The following is a 12,467-nucleotide window of genomic DNA, read 5'->3' on the forward strand; positions in this document are numbered from 1 at the left end:
AAGTGTAATCATTCGATCGATCGATCGATCGATTATTTTAAATCAACAACTGACAATTTTATGACTACATTACTTTCTTGCAATTTAGATAGAATACATTAACAAGGGATTCCGTGACACGTGCTACGATGAATGCAAAGAGATCATCGATCTCTTTAATTTCTCTCTTTTACTTTTATATTATATCGAATGCAACGAATTTGTTGACGCTTATCTTTGCAATTTAATTTATATTAGCTTGTTTTAATAAACGTATGCCATCGTAAGGTACATTTATCATCGGCGGACAAGAAAATTACACGTCCATTCATCGGTTAATCCGACTAGTAATTCATTTGATATTCATGCGTACGCGGCTTGCTCGGAAGCCAATCAGCGTAAATCAGTCCTTTTTTACCTTTCTAAAATGACTTACACGTGGCGCGAGACGAAGAGAAACAGCGCTAAACCGTCACGCGCGAATCGATATCAGGATCTCTTTCTCTGAACGAGTAATTAGAGATATAGATTAAGGGGTAAGGTAATTGCAACCGTATCTCGAGGAGTAGCAGCAGCGAAGTAGCCACTTCCGTTGATGCTTTCCAAAATGCATTTTCAAGATGGATCGCATGTTGAAGAAGATGAAAGGTGCGTAGACGGTTACGTGACTCCCCCGTTAAGTTATCGTCGCGGAACGAATCGAAATGTTTGGCCCTTTTCTCGATAGCAGATTATAAGTTTGCTTTTAGTCACGCTCGACTCGCGCTACCGCGGCTTCGTTCATCGAGTGTACTTCTAGCGGGAGGCAGAAAGCGCGAATGCAACCCCACTGCTTGCCGGTGGCCCGTAGTCTAATGATTCCGTCTGAGTGGGAAATTGACCACTAGGGTGCTGAAAACCTTCGGCCACTGGACGCCGAGAGGAACGCCGAGTGAGAAAGAGAATGAGAAAAAAATAGAAAGAGAGAGAGAAAGAGAGAGATAAAAAGATTCCATTGTCCCGTGGATGGTAGAAGTGCTTTTCAGCTTTTTTGTCAGCATGCTATGTGGATCTCTTACCGAGAACACAGTCATCTTCAAACCAAGTTCGACCAAGCTAAGTGAATTCCGATGCGAATTTTTCCGATTAAAAAAGCTTTTATTGCGATTAGGAGCAAAAATCGAAGCAATATTCGACTTAGATTACGTACGTTAAATTGATGTTGCTCTTACAATTGTTTTATGTCTAATATCATTAACATTAAGAGATATGTAATCTCTCTCTCTCTCTCTCTCTCTCTTTCTCTCTCCTCCTCTCATCCTTTTTCCGGAATCAATTCTAAGAAACGTTAGACCATTTGTAAATTATTATCCTTTCCTAGATTCTTCGGATAAAGTCGAAATACATGGAACGATAATCTCGACTACATTTAATGTTTGACGAAGAACGGATAGGAGTGAGATGAGAGAAAGAAAGAGAAAGAGAGAGTAAGTATGCGCATCGTTAGAGGCTGGCTGGCTGTCAAGTTGCGCAGGTGGCCGAACTGGAAGTGGATACATGGTCCATAGCGTGGGCAGCAACGACCATGGCCCCTGGAGGCAAGCGATTTCTCTTTCGCAGTTGTCTCGTTCACCTCTTTCTCGTTTTCTCCCTTTTCCTTCCCTTCTTTTTCCACCTCTTTCTCCTTTTCTTCCTTTCTCTTCCTTTCTTCCACCTTCTCCTTCCCTCCTTTCACCTTCGTTCCTTCTCCTCCTTCTCTTCTTCCTTCTCCTCCTCTTCATCTTTTTCCTTCACCTCCTCCTTCCTCTTCTTCCTCCATCTCCCCCTTTCCTTCTTCCTCCACTTCCTCTTTTCCTTCTTTCTCCATCTCTTTCTTCCCTTCTTCTTTCACTTCCTTCTTCGTTCCATCACCATCTCCTCCACCTCCTCCTCTTCCTCTTCTTCTTCTACTTCCTCCACCTCCTTCATTCCACTTCTTCCTCCTATTCTTCTTCTTTCTCTTCCTCCTCCTCCTTTTCTTCTTCTTCTTCTTCTTTTTCTTTTTTTTTTACGACTTGAAAAGGCTATTCCATCGACAACAAGTCGAAGCCCCGGAAGACTCACTCTCACGGCATACGTCAGTCATTTCTTAGGTCACTGCGGTCCTTCGTATACTTAAATATTCCTCTTGATTTAAATTCTAATGCGAGCCTTTCGTGTAGAAAAGTTACACCATATGAACAAAGTATTATAATGTCTTCTTTTAATTAAATATAATATATCTGCTGATTATCTCGTAACGTTGATTCGCCCTCATCAAAAGTTGATAATGTTGATAACGTCGAACGTTTCAATGTTTTTCAGCAAAATGAAAAGAAAACAAAAGTAATGTGAAAAGTCCAAAATTTGAAAGAAAAAACTTTGTAAAGGCATGTATCGGACACTCGTAGCGTAACAGAGGCAACGGCAGCAGGAAATTCAAAGGATCACGATAACACGTACCTACATACGACTCTCTCCGCCGAAGGGCGCAACGACGTTTAATATCTCAATGTCCGTCGGAACGTCACTGGTGAACGCCGCCTCCTCCTCCTTCGCGCCGTTGCAACTTTTCGCTCAAAATGTTGCTCTCCGACAGGATTTACCTACCTGTCGCGGATTTACGTACCGTGAGATCGGACGTTTTGCAAGTTGTTGTGCAATCCGCGTCGCAGGTTATACTCTCTCGGAATACTTGTCCGCCTCACTCTCTCTCTCTCTCTCTCTCTCTCTCTCTCTCTCTCTGTGCTTGTTCCTTCGTATCTCTCGAGAAGCCAGCGGTGCTTCTCGAACGCTTCGACGCTACCAATTCCGCTAGATCGAGCGGAAATGCTGACGGCGAAATTCAGAAGTGATGAGGCGGTTCGTTGATTCGAAGGTGTATTGCTTTTTTTTTTGATTTCGAAGAGAAGTCTAGAAGAAAATCGTGTTATATACGAAGAAATGTGCTCGCGTAAGAGAAAGAAAGAAAGAGAGAAAGAGAAAGAAAGAGACGGAAAGAGAGAGAGAGAGAGAGAGAGAAAAAGAGAGAAAGAGCAGTTGGAGACGAGCGAGCGAACAAGCGAACGAGCAGGGTGACTCGCAGGGAAGGCAGGAGGTATCGAGAAGATCGGCTCAGGGCACGGCTCCGAGAGGACAAGGGTCCCACCCGCGCTCGAAACAGGGTAGAAACAATGAAGTTTTGAAGGGTTGACTTGGGCGGGGGGATCAAAGGTTGTGCGAAGGGGGCGCACGGTTTCAACAAGCCCACTGAGTGGCTATTAGGCACCCCCAAGCCAAGCAAGAGCAATTTGCTATAATCATTACTATTCAGGATCTCCGAGCTGAGAGAGGGTCCGTTTCTCTCTCTCTCTCTCTCTCTCTCTCTCTCTTTCTCTCTCTCTCTCTCTTTCTCTCTTACTCGCTTGCTTCTCCGCCTCCACGCTTCTCTTCCGTCTCGTTCGAAGGACTATGCTCTGCGGTGGTAGCTTATGCCACCCGCCAGCCATTGTCAATGGCGAGTAATATCTGATCGCGGTTGCGCGCTCCCGCGAACACGAATATTGTTACCGACTTGTCTTCGAAACAATCTACCTTTTTTTATTTGTCCTTTTATTTCTTTTCTTTTTTCTTTTTTTTGTTTGTTTGTTTTTTTTCCTTTTTTCTCATTACTCTTCTCTTTTTTATCTTTTTTTTTCTTTTCAAACGGTCGCTCTTCTCTTTGTTCCTTTTTCAACGTTCGACATTTCTTCGATCTCCTCTTGAACTCATTCCCTTCCATATATTTTCTTTCGACTCATGCTATGGTTATGTGCTTTGACGAGATGCTTCGATGATCTCTGATTCGATCGATCAGACAAAACCGTAAATCGATCTTTTCTTCTGATCTCTGAGCGATCTTTTACTGACGCGGCCGCGTCGAATTTCCAAATAAAACTTTGAAAAACCGACATAATTATAATGGCCGACTAATTCGCCGTATCATCGGACGTAGCTTCCGTTCGTATGCCTGAAATATCATTGCAGGGAGAGCATTCGAGACGAGCCGTGCGGATCGAGGTCGCATTCAGTAGAAAATAAGAAAAAAGAGAGGAGAGAAAGAGAGGAGAACGGGGTAGGTAGCGGCGAGATAAGGAGGGTGACAGGTAGTAAAAAGAGCGTAAGAGGCAGAGGGAGGAGAGAGCGAAGGTTGGCTAGAGGGGAAGAAGGAGATGGAGCGGGAGAGAAAAGGATGCATGAATGTGCCAGCAAGAACAATTGATGAAAAACGGTAGGAGAGTGGTCGGGTTTCTTGGAAAGTCTCTCCGCGAGGTACGGCGCAAAATGAGGGGAGGCAGGTGCATCTTGGATGCAGCTGGGAGGCTGCGTGCACCGTCTTCGTCCTTGTTGTCCTCGTCTTCCTCATCTTCCTCACCTTCCTCGTCTTCTTCTTCTTCGTCGTCGCCGTCGTCTTCGTCTTCGTCGTTTCAGGATACTCTGCTGACGTTCTTCCGCTCTTTCTCTCTTTCTCTCTCTTTCTTTTTTTCTTTTTCATCTTACATCCTTCTTTCCTTTTTCCAAGGAACATATCCGTGGTAACACAAAGAGATGCTTTCAGGAAAATACTAAACGCGATCTAGTGCGAGTTAGGATGACATTTTTTTTGTGGAACCCTACAAGAAGGTTGGCAAGAGCTTGCCAAGAAGAAAGAGCTTCTTCTTCGAAAGATCTTGTAAACGATCTTTCAAGTGTCTCCCGTCTGGACCAATTCTTCTCTTTTACTTATTCTTCTTATTCTATTCTCGATAAAGTTGAAAGTAGTGTAAGTGGTAGAATGTATCGATGATATCGATACCACGATATCAATGATACTTAAATGATTTTAAAAGTCCGAAATAAAAAACGATTCCAACACGAATCAGAGCGAAAATGGAGGGGGGTGAGAGTGGGGGTAAGTGATAGGGGAGATTGCTGGATATTTGGTCTCTTTTTAGATCTCTCAAGACGCTCTCCTTCGTCCTTCTACTTTATATCGTTCCGGCGTAGCGTCTGGAATGGTGCTCGTACTTAAAGGTGAGTTTACTCGCTGAGGAGTGAGACTGAATCGAAAGACAGAGGGACGAGCACCGGTCTAGACTGCCGGCAGACGTTGCAAAAGGACTACGATATACACGTGGCCGCACCTAAGGATGGAAGGACGCACCGACTAGTTTCCGATGCCTTTTACTCCTGCTCGTATATCCGTTCTGCGCCTATCGACCTATGTAATGTCGTCTATCCATCTGTCCAGAGTAACCAACCATAAATCCGCTTACTAAGATTCAAAGTTCATAAACAAGGATGCGCGCAAAGAGAAAGTCTATCTTTCTAAAGAAAATATTAATCCAACTTTTCAACAAAATACGATTAAAGAAATGCTGATTGGAAATTTCACTGGACATTTTAATTCGTTCGTTAAGAAGTTAAACTCCGCGGGATATTCAAGCTGGTACCTGTTTTCCAACAAATGAAAATAAAGAAAGAAACGAAGGTGAGGCTTTGCAAAACAAAGTAATTCTTGATCGTTTATCGGCGCCCTAAAGGGGAATTCATTGGATGACGTTGCGACGGATACGCGAGGAGAACGTTTCTGGACCCAAAGATAGAGAGAGAGAGAGAGAATGAGAGAATAAGAGAAAAAGAGAGAAAGAACGAGAAAGAGAAAGAGTCTAGACCGTTGGCAGACACAGCAAAACAACGAGAGGCAGCAGTCAGGTGAGATCCCACTTCTTCTCTCACTAGATACAAGCTGGCTTGCCTCGCTTGACACCGACCAATCGACCGACCAACCGACCGACCGATCGACGTTGCGGCGCCACAAAAAAGAACGAATACGTGAATAGATTTTGTTACTTGCTTTTTACCTGGAACATTGAAATCTATCAAATGCAAAGAAAATTTATCCGATAAACGAGCAAACCATTAGAAAAGTTATTATACTGATGAGAAGTAACTAATAAGAAATATCAAATGTAAGTGAATACTTTCACGTATTTCTATAAGATATTTTGAGTAATTGTACAAACATACAAGAATGTCCTAGAGATTTTTCTTAAAGTATTGAGGAAAAAGAAAAAAGAGAGAATCTCAAGATTCTCAATGTCCATCAATGTGTGGTTTCGACGGTCTTCCTTTCGCCAAAGCAGAACACGAATTTTCTTTATTCACGCGCTTGCACGCGACCAGCCACGAATACAGAAATGCAACGAGTGGAAACGGGATTCCCATAGGCAGAAAGGGTGGCCGCGGGAGAGAAGCGGAGGAGCAATAATTCGTGTCGTAAGGTACGCCAATAAAGAAAAGAGACAGAGAAAGAGAGAGAGAGAGAGAGAAGCGAACAAGAGAGTAAGAGAATAAAAATAAGAGAGAGGGACGACGTAAAATGCTGGCAAGAGAGGTAAGCTGTTGTTGCCATTGGTCTTCTGTCTGTCTCTCTCTCTCTCTCTCTCTCTCTCTCTCTCTCTCTCTCTTTCTCTCTCTTCCCCTCTTCTTCCTCTTTCTCCTGTTCTCCACCTCCACCACCTTTCCTCCCCCTCTTACGACATGCATTATGCATGTGGGATGAGCCTTCGCAGTTTTGCGTATCAGATCCAACGTCACGTTAGTTTAAAATCAATGTTGCTTCTACCCTGTCTTATCAATCTTACCGAACGATCTTGGAAGCTGCACAACGATCCTAGAAACAGTGATACGTATCCTTTCTCTCTCTCTCTCTCTCTCTCTCTCTCTCTCTCTCTCTCTCTCCCTTTCTCTCTTTCTCTCTTTCTCTCTTTCTCTAAACTAGCCAGCTTTATGTAAAAGAAATTAGTATTAACGCAATAGAACGCTATGGAATTCAACTCGAAAGTACTCGACGGGATTACAACATAAAAACGTAGATATTGTTATTGTATCGCGCGGTTACGTTTCAGCGACGACGAGATGCCAATCTTGTCCTAACGTCCATTACTTGCCAAGGCGGCTCTATCGAAGAGGCAAACGGCTGCTTTCCATTCTACGGACGCGCAGAGAATTTGAGATTTGCATAACAACTTCGCTACAAAAGCAAACTGCCGTTACGATCGTTTGCATTTAAGCTTTACCTTTGAAACGTAGGTATATTTTCCGTCTGTCGGCCCTTTTCGCTTTACCGCGTCGAAAGAACGATACTGCATTGTTTCAGATTTTTATTCCACCGTACGTTTCGACTCGGTCCAACTCGATTTCCTCCGTGCGATAATACCACTATATCGTAGAACGTAGAGCAATGTACTCCTGACAAAGGAAAAGATTAATTAAAATTCTATTTTCGAAATCCAAAATAACTTATTCTTTTTAATTCGTTTAAATAATAATAAGATTCATCAAACCCGATAGATAATCTTTCTCTTTTATTTACAGAAGAAGCACAGATAGATTATTATCCAGCTAAAACCGATTTTTCTTCATTCTTATTAATCTATCATTTCGTTTTCCTTAACCAAGTATATACGGGTTAGCGTCATACCTCCCGTATCGCGCATTTGCTCTGCATTCCGGACCTTATAAAGAGTTCTGTCGTCTTGCACCGAGGACGCAAGAGAAGCATACGTAGTCTAAGTATTGTTTGTGCACGTGTGCAACGTAAATCTCTAAACTGTAGCGATGCGAACACACCGCATGTCTTGCGGAGGTAGAACGACCGTAGATGAGTCGGAGAACGTTCGTCTCTCTCTCTCTCTCTCTTTCTCTCTCTCTCTCTCTCTCTCTCTCTCTGACTCGTCTGCTTACTTTCAAGAAAGACTCCTTTTTTATAAAATACATTCTAACAACTCAAATTGAAAATAGTTTAAAACCGTAAAAACGTAAGCGAAGTTGTTTGGAATATATTGTAAGATTTCATGGAAATTTGCTATCATAAAATTAATAGGTACAGCAATAAAAATAAACGTCGAGAGAATATATCAGTTTCTCTCTCAGTCTCTCTCTCTCTCTCTCTCTCTCTCTCTCTATATATATATATATATATATATATATATATGCTTTTCTATCTATTTATCTATCTCTGGTTTTGAATGCCTACATAATTACGCAACGGTATTGGTAGTGTGATGGTATATAATGTTCGCCCCAGGCTACTCACGAGTCTCGACGTAAATTCGTCGATTACACGTTTGCAATTTCGTATGCAGAGAGTACTACTACGCTGAATATGTAATGTAGCAGTGCCTGCCTATCAACGGCTACCGAAACGCGTTCCAGACTCCAATCAGCGCGCGCAACCCTCGTTACGTTGGATTTACGGATGCGAAATCGAATCCTTCCTCTCCTTCACGATATGACTATATTACGGAATTACATCGACATCGAATGATACGTTAAATTTATGAAATTTTTTTCTACTACGTATCAGGACGTTTCATATCTAACGGAGGACACAGGAAAAGGGATTTAAAGAAGGCACACACACACACAGAAAAAGAAAGAAAGAGAGAGAAAGAGACGTGCGACGATTTGAATTTCTGTATGACGAAAGACGCATAGAATAAAATCTAAACGGCTTGTATGCAACTACATATCGCGTACGAACGAATGCCAGCGATGCAGCTCACGAGCATCGGGCAAGACACGAAGGGGGAAGGGAGAGAAAAAGAGAAAGGGTAGAAGAGAGCGAGGGAGGGAGAAAACGCAGCTGCAATGTACACGGTCCTGCACCAGTTTGAGCGAGAGCAATAAAGTCTATGTTGTTGCCTAGACCCGAGGAGCGAGATTGTCGAGCCGACCATTCTTAGCGACAGCTTCCGGTGTACGCACGTCGTCACTTCCGGGCCGACACCGTGAGAGTCTAGATTCTTTAAGCGGCCCGCTATACGCCGGATGTAACAACGTGGCCGTTGCCTTCGCGGATCCCAATAATAACAGTAATAAGAAAATTATCTGTGAATAGATTTCTTTCCGCTTATTTTCTCCTTCTCCCTTCTTCTTTCCATCTTTTATTTTCTTATCTCGTGCAAAGAGAACTAGACAAAAGAACTAAAAGGAAGAATGAATGCTCCTCCAGCTATTAGACTTTGTTTTTATCGAAAGTTTCTCAGATGACATAAAGAGATCGTAGGGAAGGTATAAAAATATTTTCACGTGAGTAACTCTAAGTAATCATAAAATAAACTACGATGCGCGCGACATAATATATTTCTCGAAAGATAAAAATATATATCGCACGCTTCTCGGATCTTATTCTGATACTCTCTTCGTATTTCCTTTCTCTTTCTTTTTTTTTTATTTTTTCTTTTTTTTCTTTCATCCCGTTTTTATATCTCTTCTTCTTCTTCCTCCTCGTCGTTGCGCCCGCATGACTCTCTCTAATTTGGTTTCTTGGCAATGTCGAAGGGAGTGAAAAAGGTTTCCGAGGCGCACGCTCGACGCTATTAGCTCGTGTTTTTCGTCACACACAAGACGTAGGTAATTACTTTGGGATCAATGCATCGTGTGGATCCAGTTTGGGCGGTTTCGATTCCGTCCTCTGTTCCTCCGCTCTTCTTCCAAATTGCATATCGAGTTGAAATTTGCGAAGGATTATTTTTCGAGCGGATTAAGTGAGAGAGAGAGAGAGAGAGAAAGAGAAAGAGAAAGAGAGACGAGAGAGGCAAGACGAGACGAAACGAGAGACGAAAAAGAAGACTCACCTTCGCCGCGAGAGTCAAATTTATTTAAAAAGCACTACAACGCTATGATTCTGCGAATGATCTTGTTCGATTCGATCAATGATACTCATGGAAGATATTTATTCGCGTACATCGCCCACCACAATCGAGTCTGATTCACACCTCTATTCGAAAACAGACGAGAATGAAATGGTTTCGCCGTTTAATAATACAAAAATATCATGTGGCTTTGAGAGAGACTAAGATATCGATAATAATAAATATAGACAATATTTATTATAAATATAGATAATATGTATTATTATCGATATCATTATGTCTATATTTCTATGGAAATATGTATATTTGGATTAACATAATAAACTCTGCGGTTATTGCTAATTGATTGTTCGAAATCGAGAAAAAGGCACGATTTCCGATAGGAACCTTCAAGCTTGTTCGAGATCCCTTTCTTTTCCATCGACGAGTCTCCTTTCGCGAAGAAGAGGATAACCCGCGGCGCAAACGAAGCAAATTGACGAATACGCCAGATACGTATCCGTTCCGTCCTGTTCCGTCGAGTTTTTGCTCGGATCCAAGTATTAAGAGCAACGTCGCACGAGACGTAATTACTCGAGGCTCAGGATCACCAGTGCCGAGGGGCATCCAGTCCGGGCAGTCTCTCTCTCTCTCTCTCTCTCTCTCTCTATCTCTTTTTCTTTCTTTCTTTCTTTCTTTCTCTTTCTCTCTCTCTCTCTCTATCTTTCTTTCTCTCTCTCTCTCTCTATCTTTCTTTCTCTCTCTCTCTTCTTCTTGCTTCCAGCGCAAATCGACAAAATCGGCGACATCCCCGCACGACGTACACCCGTCTTCCGTCCCATTCCTGGTTGCTTCCATCGACTTTTTGCTAAGTTTCGCGCAGATTGGTGGACTTGACGACTACCATATCGAGAGTGGCCCGAAATCGAAAACGCTTTTACTCGCTGAGTATGAATGGATCGATGATTCTCATCGTGTTCTGCTACGTCCTCCAAAACAAACTATCCATTCTCTTTATTCCTCTTTTTGCCCGTTCACGTCTTCTTCATACTTGTAGGGGGAAAGAGTACTGCGACATTGATGAACTTCACGAAAGAGAATCCTTATCGAGGAAAGTACGATAGTCTACGTAGAAAATGGGACAAGATTTTCTGGAAGATATGAAAGAGAAACGAGTAAATAGCGAAGAACGGCGAAAGTGAGAGTATCCCTTTTTTTTGTTTGTTTCTTTCTTTCTTTCTGTCCTTCCTTCCTTCCTTTCACCCATATATCCTTCCGTATAGCAAGCGAAATGTGATTAAGCCCTCCTTTAAGCGCTATGGACCAGCAAAAAGCACGTCTCTCTTTTGATCGCACCCGCTGAATCATTCGCATGAAAAGCGAATCGGGTAAACGATAAATCATCGAAAATGATTAGCATTAGCTTTAACCTTTATTCCCGTTCGAATGATTCATCAACGATTATCGTTTTCTACGAAACGCGTATAACGTCCCTGTCTAACTTCGAATTCGCTTTGAACGGGTTCGCCTTTTCTCTCGTATGGATGTTGTATAGAGAGATGAGTAGCGTCCTTTGACAAACGAAGGAAGATTCGTCGTCTCCATTGAGAAAATTCTTGTCCAAGGTATATAACACACTCTGCTAAAGAAGCTCACCTGTTCTGGGCATAACGCTCCCACTCGAGATGGATCGATCGATCGCTCTTTTCTTGTTCGTTGCGGACGACGATCGAAGGCGAGATTCTGTTCGAAAGGAAGGAGTACCTTTTCTCTCTCTCTCTCTCTCTCTCTCTCTCTTTCTCTCTCTCTCTCTTTCTCTTTCTCTATCTTTCTGTTCTCTCTTGTTCGCTAGTGCTCGCGCGCACACTCAGCAGGCGCGATAGAGAGAACTCTCTATATCCAGTCACAATCACTCGCAGTCGAGGACCAACGGTCTTGTGCTTTTACTACTGTCCCCTCTCCTACTTCGTCGCTCCACCTCTTCCTCCTCCTCTTCTCCTTCATCTCCTCTCTCCAGCCGTTCCTCTCTTTCTTCCTTTCGCTGGTCACCCTCTCGGTGACTGCCATCCATCCGTCGTCCGTCGTCTGCTGCCTTAGACTCCGTCGGCGGACAGTGAATTACGTCCATTGACTGGACGTGGCCGGGCAGACGGCCTGGGCCCGACCATATACAGACTAGATTCACTTCACCGCCGTCCTGCTCTTGCAGTCTCTCTTTCTCTCTCTCTCTCTCTCTCTCTCTCTTTTTCTCTCTCTCTCTCTTTCTCTCTTTCATCACGTGAGTCTTTTTCTACGTTGAGTTGCTGTGTATACGATTCACGAGTTACGCGCAATTTCAAACGCGAAACGAATGAAAATAATCAAAGCTCGTTATACGTTGGTATGACTCCGTTGCACTTACTTTTACTTTCGCATCATCGTATTTATAATACGATCATCGTTTATCCAAGTAGAAGAATCCCCCTCGGTACCAACGGCATCCCGGGGAGTTATGCAGGTTCGCTGAAAGGAAAAATAATCGGAGAATCAGACTCGAAGGTAGATATATCGTCCTGAAAGATACGACCGCTCGTGTAATGCTCGTGGCACTGATCGATGCACCGTGATATATAACGCACGTCGTCTCGCCGAAGCTCTCTCTTAATGGGATCCGCACAGGCGGAAATCCAAAGCGGACCAATAAATTACGGCATTAACGAATCTTGGCCACGATCACGGCCACTGATCGGCGGATTTTCGATTTTTGTTATTCGATTGATAATTCTTCTCGCCTTGATGTCTACTAATTTTCATCCTCGTTTCTTTTTTTCATATTTATCTTTAAATTAAAAATTTTTTTCCTAATCACTTCTA

This window comes from Vespa mandarinia, chromosome 1, assembly GCF_050613455.1.
Source record: "Vespa mandarinia isolate Hongniang chromosome 1, ASM5061345v1, whole genome shotgun sequence".
In the NCBI taxonomy this organism is placed as follows: domain Eukaryota; kingdom Metazoa; phylum Arthropoda; class Insecta; order Hymenoptera; family Vespidae; genus Vespa; species Vespa mandarinia.